This window comes from Dermacentor variabilis, chromosome 5, assembly GCF_050947875.1.
Source record: "Dermacentor variabilis isolate Ectoservices chromosome 5, ASM5094787v1, whole genome shotgun sequence".
NCBI classification, from domain to species: domain Eukaryota; kingdom Metazoa; phylum Arthropoda; class Arachnida; order Ixodida; family Ixodidae; genus Dermacentor; species Dermacentor variabilis.
In genome coordinates, this window is record NC_134572.1 from 75,827,084 (window position 1) to 75,849,036 (window position 21,953).

Consider the following 21,953-nt stretch of genomic DNA (forward strand, 5'->3'; position numbering starts at 1 on the left):
AGGAAGCGTTGCGAGAAATGCTCGTCAACGGACGAGCTTCTTCTTCTTCGCTACACCACGTGGCACGCGCACGTAAGAGCGTAAGATAGCGATGGGCGTTGTTGTTGGGTGAAAGGCGGCGGAGGAGCGAATCGATCGAGCAAGATAAAAGAAATCTAAAGAGAGAGAGAGAGAGGTTACAATATATTTAACTTATGAACGAGGGCTATTTGGCGAAGTGTGCTAGGTAAAAAGAGGCCACTGTGGTTCACTATGCAAGCTTCCCGCAGACAAGATTGTCTGACTATGTACGACGTGGTATCGGTTGTACACGGGACAAATTTTAAACAATTTTTTTTTCGTCATTGAAGGGCGCCACATACCCAGCGGCGCATACCGAATCCCCCAAGTTGGCATCAAACAGGGCATCGTTGGCGAGCTGTAAACATGCATAGCGGCACGCATACCCGGCCACATAGAGTTTCTCACTATGTAGTGAGAAACTCCATGCCCGGCCACCCAAGGTGGCGTCGAAGAGGTTAATTGAAGAGTGGCACATACCCAGTGACCCAAGTTGGTCCGACAGATGGTTTCCAATCCTGTTCCCTCAGAACAGCAGCGCGATGCGCTACGCATTCGACCATAGACAACCCATGGACCTGCTGGTCCCTACGTGGAACCAGCCGGGTGCGCGCGACGTGTTCGCGTCTTCGCTGGACGATCGATCGATCAATAGATAGATAGATAGATAGATAGATAGATAGATAGATAGATAGATAGATAGATAGATAGATAGATAGAGAGAGAGATAGATAGATAGATAGATAGATAGATAGATAGATAGATAGATAGACAGATAGATAGATAGATAGATAGATAGAAAGATAGATAGATAGATAGATAGATAGATAGATAGATAGATAGATAGATAGATAGATAGATAGATAGATAGATAGATAGATAGATAGATAGATAGATAGATAGATAGATAGTGTGTGAAAGATCCTAAGTATGCTAATTGCATTAAGACGTTGTAGGGAACATGTCCCTGTAAATAAATGCAGCTGCACACTCGATTTATCAACGAATTCGTCTGTGGCAAATCGTAGAAAATGTATGTAATACCGTCGTTTCCACGGTGGCTGGAGGACAGTAGAACAAATTTTTTTTTTGGTAACATTAAAATGAAGCCCTACTCCTTAAAAAAAAACCCTGTAATCTTCGCCCTCACTCAATCTACCGAGCAGTGCCTGCGAACTCTTGTGCATCGTGGATCAGCCACTTCAAGACGCCCCACCCCATCCGCGGTGGACATTTCGTCACGCTTATAAAGACTCTTCTGTGTGCATGAACGGACGGATAACATGGGTGATGTTAGATCCCGTTGTTGAGTGACCTGCACGCAAGAGAGAGTTGCGCAGTCCACAGGTATCCACTGTGTGCCCTGCGACTAGCTTCATTTCTCAGAGTTTGTGGTCAACGCAGAAAGCCCAGTAGGAAGGCTTAACGGCGGCCCGTCTCATACATTGTAAATAATACGAAGCAGACCCACTATAAGCGAACTCTGACTCAAGTGGGCGCGCATACGCTTGTAGGTATCGGAGATGACGAGTGGTGGCGATGATGCGAGTGGCACTGCAGGTCATGATGATAGTGGCCAAATTTACGGCAGCTGAGAAACAATTGGTGATGATTATGATGCCGGGCTACAATATCACTCCGTCATTGAGCAGAGCCTCGATTTTCCTGTCAGATTCGTTTCCAATTGATATTCTTGGTTTTCTTGCCGACCATAGTCCTTTACCTTGACCATACGGTGCCAGCCGCTATATTTAAACGCTGTTTGAATCCCACCGATGGCAACGGTTGTTGTGGTCGGACCGATGGTACCACCTGTTGGGAACTCGGCGCTGACGCCCGTTGTTGCACCTGGGTCGCAAGCCCCAAGGGTAGCGTTGGCCTGGCGGCCTGGGGTACAACTGGAAGCATCCGAAGGTCCCGGCAAAGCATGAGTCGACTGGTAACAACAAAACAACTTGTTTATTTTAACATCGCAAAGAGTTGGCGGTCAGGTTGACCGAAGTAGAGAGACGGGAGAGCACTTTACTCAACAGAAGAAATCGGAGCCCTCTTTTTTCGTCCGGGGGCAGCTGTTTTTATACTCTCGCAGTTGAGGGCAAGAAGGAACCCCTCAATAGACGAGCACGTGATTGTACAATGAGATAAGGTGACGCATACTGTCGTAGCGCCGCCGGTCGGGCACAAAGACTGGGAGGAGAAGGTAACTTCTACTGTCGTAGCGCCTCTGGTCGGGCACAATGGCTGGGAGGAGAAGGTGACTTCTACTCTCGTAGCGCCTCTGGTCGGGCACAATGGCTGGGAGGAGAAGGTGACTTCTACTCTCGTAGCGCCTCTGGTCGGGCACAATGGCTGGGAGGAGAAGGTGACTTCTACTCTCGTAGCGCCTCCGGTCGGGCACAATGGCACATACACTCACACACGCACATGAAGGCACGTGGCATCGGAACATGCCTGGACGCGCTTGGCGGGGAGCGTAGCGGCGACGCCGAACGGGCCAAAATGTCTGCCGCTTTGTTGCAGTCGCGCCGGCTAAACCGCGCGTCGTAGGCGAAACGTAACAGACCGCCCCGCCGGGGGAAGGAGATCCCGATGGACAGGGGACTGCATCCGCTGTCCGGAGGGATGTCGCTCGATGATGCTCATAACCGAAGTCGGGCGTCCCTCGACGTTTCTTGAGCGCAGCGCACAGAGAAGGCCTCGTTCTCTCGTTCAGGTTCGCACGGGACACTGCAAAGTGACTTCGGGAGAGTTCACATTTTTGTTCTCGTTCCCGGCAAGCGTTAGAACTACGCTGAAACTCAACCGCTCAGTCAGCAAGCACGGCACAATCCTCACTAAGCCCTGCCAGGCTCTTTCCCCTTTTATACCACTGCCTAGTTCCTTACAGTAGTCTAGCATCACTCAGAACGCGTCCACAAATTGGAAAATTGCACTAGAAAGCATATCATCACTTTGAAACACTAAACAAAAGCAATATGTTAAAAAAAATCCTGCCTCAGGAAGAAAAACATCAGTAACAAACAATTTTGAGGCTGATTCCTACGTTAGGGGCTTCGACTTAAGCCATCGGCGTTACCGTTGAGACTCCCCTTTTTGTAACGCACCTCAAAGGAATATTGTTGCAAAGCGAGGCTCCAGCGCAGGAGGCGGCCATTTTTGGGAGAGATGGTCTGCAGCCATTGGAGAGGGCAGTGATCCGTCTCAATGATAAACCTCGAGCCGGCTAGATAGCATGACAATTTCTGAACGGCCCACACGAGACATGCACACTCTTTCTCGGTGGCGCTATACGCCTGCTCACGACTGGTCAGCTTACGACTAGCATACAGGACGGGGTGTTCTACTTCTCCATTTTCCCGTTGGCACAGTACAACGCCCATGCCTCGCTCACTAGCATCGCACTGAACAACGAACCCTTTTGTATAGTCTGGCGATCGTAGCACAGGCTGGCTTGTTAGGGCACTCTTTAGGGCGCTAAAAGCTCTTTCCTTTGTCTCGTCCCAGACGACTGTTTGGGGCTCTGTCTTTCTTAGAGCATCCGTCAGGGGAGCCGCGATATCAGAGTACCTGGGGATGTACCTCTGATAGTAGCCGGCGACACCTAAGAACGACCGAATATCGGTCTTCGTGCGCGGTTGCGGGAAGTCTCGCACAGCGGCCACCTTTATTTCAGAGGGGCGGCGACGACCCTGACCAATCACGTGACCGAGGTAGACAACCTCGGCCTGTGCTAACTGGCACTTAGGAGTCTTGACTGTCAAGCCCGCTTCGCGCAGGCGGGTTAGCACTGCCCGCAAGTGTGCCATATGCTCAGACCAGGATGCGGAGAATATCGCTACGTCGTCTAGATACGGTAAAGCGAATTCTTGCTGTCCCCGCAACACTTTATCCATGAGGCTTGAAAAACAGTATGGCGCGTTCTTCAAACCAAAACTCAACACTTTAGGACGGAATGTTCCCATTGGTGAAATGAACGCCGCATACCTACTAGCCTCTTCTGTAAGTGGAACCTGCCAATAACCCCTGACAAGATCTAGGGTGGAAATAAACTGAGCGCTACTAACTTTCTCAAGGCGCTCCTCGATGTTAGGGATCGGATAAATTTGATCCTTAGTGATGGAATTAAGCCTGCGGTAGTCGACGCAAGGACGAGGTTCCTTGCCCGGTACCTCAACTAAAATCAAAGGGGAGGTATAATCACTCTCACTTGCCTCAATAACACCGAGCTGTAGCATTTTCTTTACCTCAGCCTCCATAATATCGCTCTGGCGGGGTGACACCCGGTACGCCTTGGATCGTACTGGCTCTGGGGAGGTAAGTTCTATGTCATGAGTAAGGACAGAAGTCCTACCAGGCCTCTCAGAGAACAGACCTTGAAACTCTTGTAATAGCTGGTGTAGTTCGGTTTTCTGCTCAGGCGACAGCGGTGCTTTACTGATAAGGTCACTAATGACTTGACCGGTGTCTTCCCTGTTCGTCACTGAGCCTAGTCCCGGAAGCTCGACCGGAAGCTCTTCAGGAACGTTTACCATCATGCACACCACTGCTTCCCGTTGTTTATAGGGTTTGAGCAGATTACAGTGGTAAACTTGCTGTGCTTTCCGCTTTCCTGGCAGACTTACCACGTAGTTAACGTCCGACAGTTTCTGAACAATTCGTGCTGGGCCCTCCCACTGCACGTCTAGTTTGTTGTTTAGCGATGTGCGCAATATCATGACCTCATCGCCCACCTCAAAACGATGGGCCCTGGCGGTCCGATCATAATAGACCTTGGCCCTCTGCTGGGCCTTTGCCATTGCTTCACCTGACAACTCCTGTGCCCTTCTTAAGCGTTCGAGGAGCTTAAGCACGTATTCCACCACGACTGGGTCGTCGCCCCTGCCTTCCCACGATTCTCGAAGCATGCGAAGCGGAGACCGAAGCGAGCGACCGTACACCAGCTCAGCTGGCGAAAACCCCGTAGCCGCATGCGGCGCGGTCCTTCATGCAAACATCACCCCAGGCAGACACAGCTCCCAGTCAGTTCGATGTTCAAAACACAATGCTCTCAACACGCGCTTCATGACAGAGTGGAGCTTCTCAACGGAATTCGACTGTGGGTGGTACACTGAGCTGTGTAGCAGCTTTACCCCACACCTTTCGAGAAAAGTTGTCGTCAAAGCGCTAGTAAACACTGTGCCCTGATCTGATTGGATTTCCGCAGGAAAACCAACTCTCGCAAATATGGACAGTAGTGCGTTGACTATCTCAACTGAGCTGAGTTCTTTAAGCGGCACTGCTTCAGGGAACTTCGTCGCTGGGCAGATCACAGTCAAAATGTGTCTGTACCCCGTGGCCGTTACCGGCAGAGGTCCCACTGTATCAATAACGAGCCGTCTAAAAGGCTCCGTAATGATAGGTACCAATTTCAACGGCGCCCTTGATTTGTTCCCTGGTTTGCCCACCCGCTGACAAGTGTCACATGTCCTCACGAAATGGTCTGCGTCCCGAAAACACCGTGGCCAATAGTACTCTTGCAAGAGACGGTCCTTAGTTTTCTTAACTCCCAGGTGTCCGGACCACGAACCCCCATGCGTCAAGCGCAACAGATCCTGACGATAGCATTGAGGCACGATCAGCTGATCGAACTCCACTCCTCTGCGGTCTAGATACTTCCGGTACAGGACTCCACCTCTTTCCACAAAACGCGCATTTTTCCTGGCGATACCTTCCCTGACATTGCAGCGTATGTTTTCTAGGCTACCATCCTTCTTTTGCTCGGCTATCAAAGCCGACCGGCTGACTTTTCGCAACCTATCAAGTCCGTCTGACGTAGGCGCGATGAGCAAATCTGCAGATAGCTCTTCTAACTTTCCCTTATCGGGCATTTCCTCTCCAATATCTGGCGCCTTCAACGCTACAGACTCAATTTTATTCAGTTCGGGCGTGCTCTGAATATCAGCTTGCTGCGCCTCTGACCCTTTCTCATTGTTCGATAACGTCGGCCCCGCAACTACCGCCTTTGCAGCGAGCTCCCGAACCTTCGATCTGGTTAAGGCCTGAACACTAGCTTCACCAAACAAAAGCCCCTTCTCGCGCGGGAGGTGATCGGACCTGTTTGAAAATAGGTACGGGTACTGGGGGGGCAGCATAGATGACACTGCCGCCTCCGTCTCAAGCGCTCCGAAAGGTCCTTCAATAAGCACTTTTGCTACCGGCAGACACACGCTATGAGCTTCCACGGCTTGCTTGATCCATGCGCACTCGCCCGTGAACATATCGGGTTCTACGTAGGAGGGGTGAACTACATCCATCGTAGCTGCGGAATCGCGAAGCACTCGGCACTCTTTCCCGTTCACGAGGAGGTCTCGCATGTAAGGCTCGAGAAGCTTCATGTTCTCGTCAGTGCTGCATAATGAAAAAAACACGACTTTTGGTGTTGTTTCCGGACACTGCGCCGAAAAGTGACCCGGCTTCTGGCACGTATAACAAACGCGCGCTTGCCTCATCTCGAACCGCTTTCTGCGTTCGGCTTCGGCTGCCGCCGTCTCTTTACGTTTGGTCGGACTGCTTTCACTCGCATCCTCACTACGCGTGTTCCCCTTTGCTCTCATGGGTGTGAACTTCGGCCTCTCAAACTTCGAGCCAAATTCACCCTTTTGACCGTCCTTAGCTCCGCGAGCCCGACGCGTCACAAACTCCTCGGCTAGCTCAGCGGCTTTAGCCACCGTACAAACGTCTGGCCTATCCAAGACCCAGTACCTCACGTTCTCAGGTAACCGACTATAAAACTGTTCCAGCCCGAAACACTGCAGAACTTTATCGTGGTCACCAAACGCTTTCTCTTCTTTGAACCACTCCTGCATGTTTGACATTAGCCTGTACGCAAACTCTGTGTATGACTCACTTCTGCCTTTCTCATTTTCCCGAAACTTCCGACGGAACGCCTCCGCTGACAGCCGGTACTTTTTTAGAAGACTCGATTTCACTGTGTCGAAATCCTCTGCCTCCTCTCTATCCAAGCGAGCGACTACGTCGGCCGCCTCGCCGGGTAACAAAGTGAGCAAGCGCTGTGGCCACGTTTCCCGAGAGAACTGTTGCGTTTCGCCTGCGACACGTGGTTTTGCCGGCGCGACTGCGGAGGGGCGGCAGACATTTTGGCCCGATCGTCGTCACCGCAACGCTCATCGGCAGGTGTTTCCAGGCGCGACTGCGGCGATGCGACCGCAACGGATAACCCTCGCATTCCAGTCATTGTGCCCGAAACAGGCGATGCCAAAGCAGGGATCATCCTCTCATTCCAGTCATTGTGCCCGAAACAGGCGATGCCAAAGCAGGGATCATCCTCTCATTCCAGTCATTGCGCCCGAAACAGGCGATGCCAAAGCAGGGATCATCCTCTCATTCCAGTCATTGTGCCCGAAACAGGCGATGCCAAAGCAGGGATCATCCTCTCATTACAGTCATTGTGCCCGACCGGCAGCGCTACAAAAGGGTGCTACGAGATCGTGCTCGACAGGGTGCTACGAGATCGTGCTCGACATGGTGCTACGGCATCGCTACGACAGTGTGCGTCACCATTAGCCCATTGTACATTCACGTGCTCGTCTTTTGAGGGGTTCCTTCTTGCCCTCAACTGCGAGAGTATAAAAACAGCTGCCCCCGGACGCCAAAAAGGAGGGCTCCGATTTCTTCTGTTGAGTGAAGTGCTCTCCCGTCTCTCTACTCCTGGTCAAACCTGACCGCCAACTCTTTGCGATGTTAAAATAAACAAGTTGTTTCGTTGTTACCAGTCGACTCTTGCTTTGCCGGGACCTTCGAATGCTTCCAGTTGTACCCCAGGCCGCCAGGCCAACGCTACCCTTGGGGCTTGCGACCCAGGTACAACCACGGGCGTCAGCGCCGAGTTCCCAACAGATCGTACCAGCGGTGCGATCCAAACATCTGGTTGGCAGCGGTGAGATCACCTCCGACTTCAAACAACTGTCTGCCAGCGGTGAGATCGCGACAACGGAGGCCAGCAGCGAAGAGATGCAGTTGACTGTACGCTGAGCAGCTCAACAACGATCCGGGAGCAGTGCAACGAGCCCTGTGTGATGACTGGTTGCCTGCAGCGGAACGACTGCGCTGGACTCTTGGCTGCGAGGTTTGGTGAGTGCGGGACTTTCTTCTTCTGAGCTTTGCCAGGCTTTTTGTTAGTGTCAGAAACAGAGCTGGTAATTGTGGTTGTCGTTGCTGCCGGGTTAGTTTGCGGCAAGACAATAGTAAGCAGTAGAGAAAGCAGCATTCAGAGCAGCCATGGATTTGAAGTCGTTGCGCAAACCGAAATTGTTGGAGCTTGCAAGAGAGTTGGGTCTGGATGTCTCGGACAAACTCAGAAAACCAGAACTGCTAAAGGCTATTCTTGAGTTAGAGGCTGAGGATGACGAGCTGTCGGAATGCCTTGAGACTATTGAGGAGAGGTCAAAAAGACAGGAGCGCGAACTTAAAGAGCAAAAAGAGAGACAGGAGCGCGAACTTAAAGAACAGAAAGAGCGAGAGCAACAAGAGAAAAAAGAAGAGCGCGAACACGCTTTGGAAATGAAGCGTCTCGAGGTAGAGATGGAACGCGCTCGTAATGGAAGTCAGGCACACGGTGCAGGAGAACGAGTATTGTTCAAAATGACTGACCTGATGCGGCCGTTTAAGCTTGGAGAGGACATTGGTTTGTTCCTGGTTAACTTTGAGCGAACGTGCGAGAAGCAGGGGTTCTCTCGGGAAACGTGGCCACAGCGCTTGCTCACTTTGTTACCCGGCGAGGCGGCCGACGTAGTCGCTCGCTTGGATAGAGAGGAGGCAGAGGATTTCGACAAAGTGAAATCGAGTCTTCTAAAAAAGTACCGGCTGTCTGCGGAGGCGTTCCGTCGGAAGTTTCGGGAAAATGAGAAAGGCAAAAGTGAGTCATATACAGAGTTTGCGTATAGGCTTATGTCGAACATGCAGGAGTGGCTCAAAGAAGAGAAAGCGTTTGGTGACCACGATAAAGTTCTGCAGTGCTTCGGGCTAGAACAGTTTTATAGTCGGTTACCGGAGAACGTGCGATACTGGGTCTTGGATAGGCCAGACGTTTGTACGGTGGCTAAAGCCGCTGAGCTAGCCGAGGAGTTTGTGACGCGTCGGGCTCGCGGAGCTAAGGATGGTCAAAAGGGTGAATTTGGCTCGAAGTTCGAGAGGCCGAAGTTCACACCCATGAGAGCAAAGGGGAACACGCGTAGTGCGGATGCGAGTGGAAGCAGTGCGACCGAACCTAAGGAGACGGCGGCAGCCGAAGCCGAACGCAGAAAGCGGTTCGAGATGAGGCGAGCGGGCGTTTGTTATACGTGCCAGAAGCCGGGTCACTTTTCGGCGCAGTGTCCGGAAACAACACCAAAAGTTGTGTTTTTTTCATTAGGCAGCACTGACGAGAACATGAAGCTTCTCGAGCCTTACATGCGAGACCTCCTCGTGAACGGGAAAGAGTGCCGAGTGCTTCGCGATTCCGCAGCTACGATGGATGTAGTTCACCCGTCTTATGTAGAACCCCATATGTTCACGGGCGAGTGCGCGTGGATCAAGCAAGCCGTGGAAGCTCATAGCGTGTGTCTGCCAGTAGCAAAGGTGCTTATTGAAGGACCTTTCGGAGCGCTTGAGACAGAGGCGGCAGTGTCATCTATGCTGCCACCCCAGTACCCGTACCTATTTTCAAACAGGTCCGATCACCTCCTGCGCGAGAAGGGGCTTTTGTTTGGTGAAGCTAGTGTTCAGGCCTTAACCAGATCGAAGGTTCGGGAGCTCGCTGCAAAGGCGGTAGTTGCGGGGCCGACGTTATCAAACAACGAAAAAGGGTCAGAGGCGCAGCAAGCTGATATTCAGAGCACGCCCGAACTGAATAAACTTGAGTCTGTAACGTTAAAGGCGCCAGATACTGGAGAGGAAACGCCCGACACGGGAAAGTTAGAAGAGCTATCTACTGATTTGCTCATCGCGCCTACGTCAGACGGACTTGATAGGTTGCTAAAAGTCAGCCGGTCGGCTTTGATAGCCGAGCAAAAGAAGGATGGTAGCCTAGAAAACATACGCTGCAATGTCAAAGAAGGTATCGCCAGGAAAACTGCGCGTTTTGTGGAACGAGGTGGAGTCCTGTACCGGAAGTATCTAGACCGCCGAGGAGTGGAGTTCGATCAGCTGATCGTGCCTCAATGCTATCGTCAGGATCTGTTGCGCTTGTCACACGGGGGTTCGTGGTCCGGACACCTAGGAGTTAAGAAAACTAAGGACCGTCTCTTGCAAGAGTACTATTGGCCAGGGTGTTTTCGGGACGCAGACCATTTCGTGAGGACATGTGACACTTGTCAGCGGGTGGGCAAACCAGGGGACAAATCGAGGGCGCCGTTGAAATTGGTACCTATCATTACGGAGCCTTTTAGACGGCTCGTTATTGATACTGTGGGACCTCTGCCGGTAACAGCCACGGGGTACAGACACATTTTGACTGTGATCTGCCCAGCGACAAAGTTCCCTGAAGCAGTGCCGCTTAAAGAACTCAGCTCAGTTGAGATAGTTAATGCACTACTGTCCATATTTGCGCGAGTTGGTTTTCCTGCGGAAATCCAATCAGATCAGGGCACAGTGTTTACTAGCGCTTTGACGACAACTTTTCTCGAAAGGTGTGGGGTAAAGCTGTTACACAGCTCAGTGTACCACCCACAGTCGAATTCCGTTGAGAAGCTCCACTCCGTCATGAAGCGCGTGTTGAGAGCGTTGTGTTTTGAACATCGAACTGACTGGGAGCTGTGTCTGCCTGGGGTGATGTTTGCTTTAAGGACCGCGCCGCATGCGGCTACGGGGTTTTCGCCAGCTGAACTGGTGTACGGTCGCTCGCTTCGATCTCCGCTTCGCATGCTTCGAGAATCATGGGAAGGTAGGGGCGACGACCCAGTCGTGGTGGAGTACGTGCTTAAGCTCCTCGAACGCTTAAGAAGGGCACAGGAGTTGTCAGGTGAAGCAATGACAAAGGCCCAGCAGAGGGCCAAGGTTTATTATGATCGGACAGCCAGGGCCCGTCGTTTTGAGGTTGGCGATGAGGTCATGATATTGCGCACATCGCTAAACAACAAACTAGACGTGCAGTGGGAGGGCCCAGCACGAATTGTTCAGAAACTGTCGGACGTTAACTACGTGGTAAGTCTGCCAGGAAAGCGGAAAGCACAGCAAGTTTACCACTGTAATCTGCTCAAACCTTATAGACAAAGGGAAGCAGTGGTGTGCATGATGGTAAACGTTCCTGAAGAGCTTCCGGTCGAGCTTCCGGGACTAGGCTCAGTGACGAACAGGGAAGACACCGGTCAAGTCATTAGTGACCTTATCAGTAAAGCACCGCTGTCGCCCGAGCAGAAAACCGAACTACACCGGCTATTACAAGAGTTTCAAGGTCTGTTCTCTGAGAGGCCTGGTAGGACTTCTGTACTTACTCATGATATAGAACTTACCTCCACAGAGCCAGTACGATCCAAGGCGTATTGGGTGTCACCCCGCCAGAGCGATATTATGGAGGCTGAGGTAAAGAAAATGCTACAGCTCGGTGTTATTGAGGCAGGTGAGAGTGATTATACCTCCCCTTTGATTTTAGTTGAGGTACCGGGCAAGGAACCTCGTCCTTGCGTCGACTACCGCAGGCTTAATTCCATCACTAAGGATCAAATTTATCCGATCCCTAACATCGAGGAGCGCCTTGAGAAAGTTAGTAGCGCTCAGTTTATTTCCACCCTAGATCTTGTCAGGGGTTATTGGCAGGTTCCACTTACAGAAGAGGCTAGTAGGTATGCGGCGTTCATTTCACCAATGGGAACATTCCTTCCTAAAGTGTTGAGTTTTGGTTTGAAGAACGCGCCATACTGTTTTTCAAGTCTCATGGATAAAGTGTTGCGGGGACAGCAAGAATTCGCTTTACCGTATCTAGACGACGTAGCGATATTCTCCGCATCCTGGTCTGAGCCTATGGCACACTTGCGGGCAGTGCTAACCCGCCTGCGCGAAGCGGGCTTGACAGTCAAGGCTCCTAAGTGCCAGTTAGCACAGGCCGAGGTTGTCTACCTCGGTCACGTGATTGGTCAGGGTCGTCGCCGCCCCTCTGAAATAAAAGTGGCCGCTGTGCGAGACTTTCCGCAACCGCGCACCAAGACCGATATTCGGTCGTTCTTGGGTGTCGCCGGCTACTATCAGAGGTACATCCCTAGGTACTCTGATATCGCGGCTCCCCTGACGGATGCTCTAAGAAAGACAGAGCCTCAAACAGTCGTCTGGGACGAGACAAAGGAAAGAGCTTTTAGCGCCCTAAAGAGTGCCCTAACAAACCAGCCTGTGCTACGATCGCCAGACTATACAAAAGGGTTCATTGTTCAGTGCGATGCTAGTGAGCGAGGCATGGGCGTTGTACTGTGCCAACGGGAAAAGGGAGAAGTAGAACACCCCGTCCTGTATGCTAGTCGTAAGCTGACCAGTCGTGAGCAGGCGTATAGCGCCACCGAGAAAGAGTGTGCATGTCTCGTGTGGGCCGTTCAGAAATTGTCATGCTATCTAGCCGGCTCGAGGTTTATCATTGAGACGGATCACTGCCCTCTCCAATGGCTGCAGACCATCTCTCCCAAAAATGGCCGCCTCCTGCGCTGGAGCCTCGCTTTACAACAATATTCCTTTGAGGTGCGTTACAAAAAGGGGAGTCTCAACGGTAACGCCGATGGCTTAAGTCGAAGCCCTAACGTAGGAATCAGCCTCAAAATTGTTTGTTACTGATGTTTTTCTTCCTGAGGCAGGATTTTTTTTAACATATTGCTTTTGTTTAGTGTTTCAAAGTGATGATATGCTTTCTAGTGCAATTTTTCAATTTGTGGACGCGTTCTGAGTGATGCTAGACTACTGTAAGGAACTAGGCAGTGGTATAAAAAGGGGAAAGAGCCTGGCAGGGCTTAGTGAGGGTTGTGCCGTGCTTGCTGACTGAGCGGTTGAGTTTCAGCGTAGTTCTAACGCTTGCCGGGAACGAGAACAAAAATGTGAACTCTCCCGAAGTCACTTTGCAGTGTCCCGTGCGAACCTGAACGAGAGAACGAGGCCTTCTCTGTGCGCTGCGCTCAAGAAACGTCGAGGGACGCCCGACTTCGGTTATGAGCATCATCGAGCGACATCCCTCCGGACAGCGGATGCAGTCCCCTGTCCATCGGGATCTCCTTCCCCCGGCGGGGCGGTCTGTTGCGTTTCGCCTGCGACACGTGGTTTTGCCGGCGCGACTGCGGAGGGGCGGCAGACATTTTGGCCCGATCGTCGTCACCGCAACGCTCATCGGCAGGTGTTTCCAGGCGCGACTGCGGCGATGCGACCGCAACGGATAACCCTCGCATTCCAGTCATTGTGCCCGAAACAGGCGATGCCAAAGCAGGGATCATCCTCTCATTCCAGTCATTGTGCCCGAAACAGGCGATGCCAAAGCAGGGATCATCCTCTCATTCCAGTCATTGCGCCCGAAACAGGCGATGCCAAAGCAGGGATCATCCTCTCATTCCAGTCATTGTGCCCGAAACAGGCGATGCCAAAGCAGGGATCATCCTCTCATTACAGTCATTGTGCCCGACCGGCAGCGCTACAAAAGGGTGCTACGAGATCGTGCTCGACAGGGTGCTACGAGATCGTGCTCGACATGGTGCTACGGCATCGCTACGACAGTGTGCGTCACCATTAGCCCATTGTACATTCACGTGCTCGTCTTTTGAGGGGTTCCTTCTTGCCCTCAACTGCGAGAGTATAAAAACAGCTGCCCCCGGACGCCAAAAAGGAGGGCTCCGATTTCTTCTGTTGAGTGAAGTGCTCTCCCGTCTCTCTACTTCGGTCAAACCTGACCGCCAACTCTTTGCGATGTTAAAATAAACAAGTTGTTTCGTTGTTACCAGTCGACTCTTGCTTTGCCGGGACCTTCGGATGCTTCCAGTTGTACCCCAGGCCGCCAGGCCAACGCTACCCTTGGGGCTTGCGACCCAGGTACAACCACGGGCGTCAGCGCCGAGTTCCCAACAGATCGTACCAGCGGTGCGATCCAAACAGAACCCCTGCTTCTCGCACGTTCGCTCGAAGTTAACCAGGAACAAACCAATGTCCTCTCCAAGCTTAAACGGCCGCATCAGGTCAGTCATTTTGAACAATACGCGTTCTCCTGCACCGTGTGCCTGACTTCCATTACGAGCGCGTTCCATCTCTACCTCAAGACGCTTCATTTCCAAAGCGTGTTGACGCTCTTCTTTTTCTTTCTGTTCTTTAAGTTCGCGCTCCTGTTTCTCTTTTTGCTCTTTAAGTTCGCGCTCATGTTTCTCTTTTTGCTCTTTAAGTTCGCGCTCATGTTTCTCTTTTTGCTCTTTAAGTTCGCGCTCCTGTCTTTTTGACCTCTCCTCAATAGTCTCAAGGCATTCCGACAGCTCGTCATCCTCAGCCTCTAACTCAAGAATAGCCTTTAGCAGTTCTGGTTTTCTGAGTTTGTCCGAGACATCCAGACCCAACTCTCTTGCAAGCTCCAACAATTTCGGTTTGCGCAACGACTTCAAATCCATGGCTGCTCTGAATGCTGCTTTCTCTACTGCTTACTATTGTCTTGCCGCAAACTAACCCGGCAGCAACGACAACCACAATTACCAGCTCTGTTTCTGACACTAACAAAAGCCTGGCAAAGCTCAGAAGAAGAAAGTCCCGCACTCACCAAACCTCGCAGCCAAGAGTCCAGCGCAGTCGTTCCGCTGCAGGCAACCAGTCATCACACAGTGCTCGTTGCACTGCTCCCGGATCGTTGTTGAGCTGCTCAGCATACAGTCAACTGCATCTCTTCGCTGCTGGCCTCCGTTGTCGCGATCTCACCGCTGGCAGACAGTTATTTGAATCCCACCGATGGCAACGGTTGTTGTGGTCGGACCGATGGCACGACCTGTTGGGAACTCGGCGCTGACGCCCGTTGTTGCACCTGGGTCGCAAGCCCCAAGGGTAGCGTTGGCCTGGCGGCCTGGGGTATAACTGGAAGCATCCGAAGGTCCCGGCAAAGCATGAGTCGACTGGTAACAACAAAACAACTTGTTTATTTTAACATTGCAAAGAGTTGGCGGTCAGGTTGACCGAAGTAGAGAGACGGGAGAGCACTTTACTCAACAGAAGAAATCGGAGCCCTCTTTTTTCGTCCGGGGGCAGCTGTTTTTATACTCTCGCAGTTGAGGGCAAGAAGGAACCCCTCAATAGACGAGCACGTGATTGTACAATGAGATAAGGTGACGCATACTGTCGTAGCGCCGCCGGTCGGGCACAAAGACTGGGAGGAGAAGGTAACTTCTACTGTCGTAGCGCCTCTGGTCGGGCACAATGGCTGGGAGGAGAAGGTGACGTCTACTCTCGTGGCGCCTCTGGTCGGGCACAATGGCTGGGAGGAGAAGGTGACTTCTACTCTCGTAGCGCCTCTGGTCGGGCACAATGGCTGGGAGGAGAAGGTGACTTCTACTCTCGTAGCGCCTCCGGTCGGGCACAATGGCACATACACTCACACACGCACATGAAGGCACGTGGCTTCGGAACATGCCTGGACGCGCTTGGCGGGGAGCGTAGCGGCGACGCCGAACGGGCCAAAATGTCTGCCGCTTTGTTGCAGTCGCGCCGGCTAAACCGCGCGTCGTAGGCGAAACGTAACAACGCACAAACTGTCACCGTTGAAAAAAAGGCAGAAGAAGCATCAAGAATCGGCGAAATGGAGGATGACACGATGTCTGTAACTAGAACGAAGTCAACGAGACACCACGGCACCCACAGTGGTAAACGGAATGCTTCGCTCAAGTCGAAACAATCCCGTGGTGTAAGTCTTTCGGATGTCTTTTTATCTGGTACCCGAGTTACACGAGCAACCTAAACATGATTGAGGTAGTGCACTTATGGACTAACCTCGCCCAGGCGAAATTACGCGGGGAGAGTATGGACCATTTTGTTTGGAAGCTGTGCCTGTCCCAAACAGTGGAAAGCATGACGAACCTGCGTTCGCGACCACAAAGGAAAAGCGGCCTAAAAAAAGATACACGCAGAATCTTCTCTGGGAGTTATCTAAATTATGTCTAAGCATTTGCTACTAATCACCTGCTCTTTCGTCGTCATATGCTGCTGTGTTTGGTATGAGCTTGAGAAACACCGTGAAATAATCGTGAAACGGAGAAGCGCGGTTGCAACACCGACATGTAAACTGAGGCCGGCATGAGACAACGAGGGAGAGACTACTAGTAGCAGTGTTCACTCATGTTATATGATGGTACGTTTGGATGATGGCGCGGCCTCGTGGAAGATGAGCACTGGGCGATGCGTGCTGTAATACGGGACGTAACTGGACAGTGTCACGTTTGGTAAACCTCGTACGTAGACGCGGTCGATGACGCTGCTCGTCCGCAATGCGAACCATTATTAACCATTATCAACCGTACTACGGGGGTGGCTGCGTATGGCGCGGCTGCGTGGGTTAATACTGAAAGCGGTCTGCGGTGGGAAGAGAGTGCGCTGTTCTCGCCGCTTAGTTCGCACTGAAGCGAGAGGCAGCACGAATGTCAATTCGCACGCTGCTACGGATCCTATCTTGCAAGTGAGTCTTACATGACGGACGGACGGGTTTCCTCCTTGGGTAGATATAGAAATTCTTACGCAACTAAAGAGACTCTCCAAAAGCTTGTCAATACGCCGTGCAGGTTTAGCCTAACTTTTACGTGAATTCATCAAACTATTTCTTTTTGCAATTTTCGTGAGTATCCCGCACTTTCTGTCCTCTTATATGTCACAAATTTTAGTTCTTGCGCATTATGAGAACAACTTAAAGGGACACTAAAGCGAAACAATAAGTCAGTTGAGCCTAATAAAGTATTGTTTGAGAACGCTGCCGGCAGTCATTTCAAAATAATGGTTTGATTATTAGATGAGAAAATGAAGGCCGAAGTATCAGTACTTGAATTTCGCTCCGAAAACCCGACGCCGGTACGTCAGTGTGACGTCAGGGATTCCAAAGTATCTTTTCGCATTTGGGCAGCGTTGGCTGAGTAAAGGTTCCCAAAACTTGCGATGTTTAATGTTTGGTTCCTTTAGAACACGATGTAGTCAATCTGTAACGCTACATAATTAATTAGGCCTTAGAAGATGCCATCAAAATCCACGACGTCACAGCGACCAGATGCGGGAACTTCAAGCAGGCGTCGCCACCCATCGTTCGTTCTTGCACCTCTTCTGGTTTACCAAGCATCTTATCGTGGTAAGAGTGATGTTTTTGGTGTCATAGAAAGGTAATTTACTGATACAGAAGAAATCATTTTTCTCTGTAGTGGCCGTTTAAGAATTCTCCGAGAACCTGAAATAGCTACCCGTTTGAAAAAACTATTTTTCTGCGCTGCGTAAACTTCATCCGCACGAATTAAATGACCTTATTAAAAACAAATTCAAGTGCGTCTTCTCTTACTTATAGCTGTAAGTTTTATTCAGGTTCCAAAGGAGAGCACCATCTCAAGGGTTTCCAAGGGTCTAAAGTCGTCGCTATCTGTCGATAAAATGCCCCCCAATAAACGTTCAAGCCAGAAGCCAAATTCAAGATCACGTCCTTCATTACGCTCTGCAAGTGAAATAAAGCAGGTATGTTCTATTTTCGTCAACTATAAGTCAAACATACATACCGCAGTCGTATAACAACCAATGCGACACTTTCAAACAGCTACTCGAAGAAAAATAAGAATGTCCATCGCATTATACAGCATAATAAAAAGAAAGCATTCACGCATGCGCTGCCTAAACGGCATCCACACGAATAAATGACCTTATTAAAGACATATCACTTACGGTTGTACGTTTTATTCAGGTTCCCAAGGAGAGCACCATCTCAAAGGCGTCTGTGGGTCTAAAGTCGCCGCTATCTGTCGATAGAACGCCCCCCAATAAACATCCAAGCCAGAAGCCAAACTCAACGTCACGTCGTTCATTGTACTCTGGAAGTAAAATAAATCAGGTACGTTCCATTTTCGTCCAACATAAATCCAAACATGCCGCAGTCGTATAAAAACCGATGCGACACATTCGAGCAGCTCCTCCCAGAAAAATAAGATTATTATCCCTAGAGTACATAACGATTTATTGCGATAGCAATAAATTATACACTACAGACCGTGATGTTCCGTCGCCGTGATGTTCCGCATGAAGTCCAAGTGCGATAGCATCGCGGTGGCGCGGTATGCTGTGGGTTTGAGTTAAAGCATACAAAGGAGACCAGAGAAAGATGGTGCCGCGAACTCGCGCGCGACAGGGAGGAAGGCAAGGAGGACGCGCGCCGTCTTTCATCGTGCGCAAGGCAGCGGGGGAGGGGGGGGGGTGGGCTCTACTCCGGTGGTGGCTGCGTGTGGCGCGGCCATGCGGGCCCTGTATTGAAAAAGAACTTCGACGGGTATGCAGAGGTTATAGCGAACTGCTGGCTTCGTGCGCGCTGTGTTCTCGCCGCTTAGTTCACATACTCACAATTTTATATGGTCGATAAATATACATTTACTTTGCATAGCTGTCTAATCATTGGCTTTGCCTTTCTGGCGAAAGTGCGACATTTTGGGTTTGATTCGCAAATAGGTACGCTCAACATTTTCAGCCGCTTACGCCATAATATGTGGGAAGGCTAGGGGGATGTGCAAACATACGCGCGCGAGAAACAGACAAGCGGGGAACAAGCGCCACTGGCAATTGAATTTTATTCTTATCTACTTGCCTATGTCAAATTTGGTGTTGTCCAGAATAAAACTCAGTGGTGAGAAGCGTTTGTTCCATTGTTGGTCGTTTGTGTGCATGTGTAGTGTTAAGTTTGATCTACTACATGACATCAAAGCACACTCGCCGGACAAAAACAACTGCTGTTCATTATTTAAGTTTTTACAGCTGCCAACCTGTGCGTATCATATTGACCGCAAATAGAGACGGGGACGGTGGACGAGAACAGAAAAACGGCAAGAGCGGGTTTTTTCTTTCTCTTTTTTTAACTTTCAACTGCTTTATTCACGACAACCCGTGACAATATATAGACAAATAGAACATGCGCAGAACGCAGCAACAAGAACACTCATCAGCCTAGCGAGGCAACCAATTATCAGAAAAATCTTTCTCCGACTCAAACAACCTAGTGGAAGTATCACTAACACAGTCTTGGCCTTTCTTTTTTATGTGATATGACTCCATCAGTTCGCGTACCGTCAAGTCCGGGCTTCTCCCCAGAATCTTTATCTCCTTGAAAAGTGGTTCACAGTTGCAGGCATTTCAGTGCGTAGGCAAGTGCACCAATTCATCTTTCGTTAACTTTTGTTCATGTTCCCAGGCTCGATGATTCAGGCACCGTCCCTTCAGCCCTATTTAAGACTTGCCACACGCCAGTGGGATTTCGCACGCAACTGCTACATTGCATTTTGTCTACGGCTTGGTTCTTGCCACAACCTTGCCTTCCTTTAGGATCACCGGAGTTGTGAGGGCAGAGCCGCGCCACCTTAAGAGGGCTGAAAAGACAAGGGATATACCAAAGCTGCCTGCCACCTTCCTTAGGTTGTGAGTGACCCTGCGAACGTATGGTACCACATTAGGTCTTACGGCCATAGCAGTCGTCCGGACTCTTGCTTTGCTCCTAGAGTCTTTTACCTTCTGCAGGATGGTTTCCGCCACTGGCGTTACCATGGAGTCAGGAAAGATTCCATGGTAACGTAAACATTGACGCAAACACTGACGTAAACATTGACCCATGCGTGCCGTTATCGCAAGAAATGTTATATTGTTAGAAACAATATTTCCCGGAGCGATGAAACTGTATTCCGTGCGAAGCGGTCTAAGGTGGCTGCAGTTTACTAGCGTCGTAGTCTCGGAGAAAGTGTTTCATACCAAGATCTAGGGGAAAATCTGGCGCTGCAATCGTTCAGCGACCGTCAGAATTATGGTTATGTACGTGGATTTGTCTACGATTTAGCATCAATACTTTGAGACAGCAACGTTGCAGACGCCTTTATTGTGATGCTTACTTTACAACGTCTCGCTAGAGCATTTTTGCCTTTACAATAGTTAGTTTCATTAAGTTAATATCAGCGCGTAACTTGCTTCGATTCCGAACATGCAAGTCATTATATGAAGATTATGATTGGTAAATAATGTTCATCATGCGTACTGGCTCTATTATGATACAAACAATTGCTGCTGTTTGCGATCGTCTTGAAATTCATCGAAAACTAAATGGCAAGAATTATTGGTATAAAACAATGTTGCTGTGATAAATAACCATCAGGAAAATGAATATATGTATATATATATATATATATATATATATATATATATATATATATATATATATATATATATGAAGCCATAAGGTTGCTTGAAGACAGGGGACGATGTTCACGCAAATATATGTACTCCCCGTCATTTGCATGGAGCTTGAAGCCCCGCTGAAGAAACTTCGTACGTACGGACGCTAGCACCAGATATTGGTCTAGGGCATTTATTTAGCAACTCTACCTATGACTTCGGGCAAAAGATGTTCGAAAACTATAGTTTTTTTTTCTTTATCAAAAAGTTTCAAACAGGCACGGGACCGTTTAAAAAACCTATCATTTGTAAAATAATCTACGTGTTGCAGCACCCATAAGTTTGAAACTTCCTTATTAGCGTTGTAGTCTTGTCAGAACATCTCGTCCTACGGTAAAGCTCGTCAGAGCCGCATTTGACTACGATACTCCACGGCTTCCTGCCGTGCAAGTGAAAAACGGCTGTCATTTAAGGACTTTGCACTCAAGAAAGCAAGTTCAATCAGCCGAGTGGAATGGCCTCTACATCCGGCTGCGGGGTCTCCTTGACTCTCATTTTTGTGTTGTTTGTCACGCAGATAACGAAACGAGCAAAGCAAGAGAAGCTGATGGAAATTTTGTGGAGAGCTACGTGTTGAACCGATAAGGGAGCCTGAAAATGTATCTTCTTGACTTGACTTTTTTTTCGTTTGCGCTGGAGCTTAACACGGAGAAGGCGCCTCGAGGCACTTTTGTTTAATAGTATGTTTAGGTCCAGTGCACTGTAAAATAAACTGCACCTCTTAACTGAATAAAGGCGTAAATCGGTGTATAACTCACATCCTTAGACACGTAAAGGGTGTCCGGGTGAGAGTTATACAGCCATTTTCACCCTTTTTCACTTTTAAAGCTGTAAATTATTTTACAGTGCATTAATTCAGCTTTAGTTAGTTCATAATAGACAATAAAATTCAGAAATGTCACTTCTACAGGATTACACTTCCAACATTATAGATCGTTTTAATATTGTGCTATGGCACCCGTGTTGACAAAAAGGGCACTTGTACATCGCATCACTTATAACCGCAATAGCATCGAGCACTATGAAATAGCCGAACTGGCCATCCTTCAAGTACTATGGAGCTGACGACAACAATGTCAGCCTTAGATAGTTAAGAGGTTGAGAGTAAACTTTTCTTGTTATAGCGTTAATCCTGTCCTACGTTACGTAATTTTTCTCGAAAGATCTTCTCTCGGCAAAAGGGAAGCGTTCAACATTTAGGAACAGTATTATATCTCTTTAACTTGTTAACGTTTAATATTAAGGTTCGGTTACATGCGTGTGTCACTAAATCCGGGTGGTACATTTGCAACAAGAATTATGATTGGTAATTTGTTGTAAGGTTTTTGCATTTTAAGCCTTAAAGACTTGTTCGCATTCGAATTCGCAATTGTTGGACATTCTATGAGAGCGACAAATGCACAAATTCCTGAACCCAGACGGTGGACTTAGGCGTCGAAGCTAGTGCTCATCCTTCCCAAAAAATTGCAGGCCAGAACGTTGGCAAC

The 21,953-nt window shown here is 49.7% G+C and overlaps 1 long non-coding RNA gene across 2 annotated transcripts in view; it reads right to left on the reverse strand.

Moving 5' to 3' along the window:
* The window catches only part of LOC142582825 (uncharacterized), a 64,269-nt gene that overhangs the window by 30,147 nt on the left and 12,169 nt on the right, over positions 1–21,953 (reverse strand). Inside the window, exons 2-3 of one of the 2 annotated variants that reach the window (XR_012828494.1) lie at positions 17,929–18,074; positions 37–155 (exon numbers count right to left, since the gene is read on the reverse strand). This is a non-coding gene — a long non-coding RNA (uncharacterized LOC142582825). Of the gene's footprint in view, positions 1–36; positions 156–17,928; positions 18,075–21,953 lie in introns of those variants that run through there. The other variant, XR_012828495.1, reaches the window with a different exon arrangement.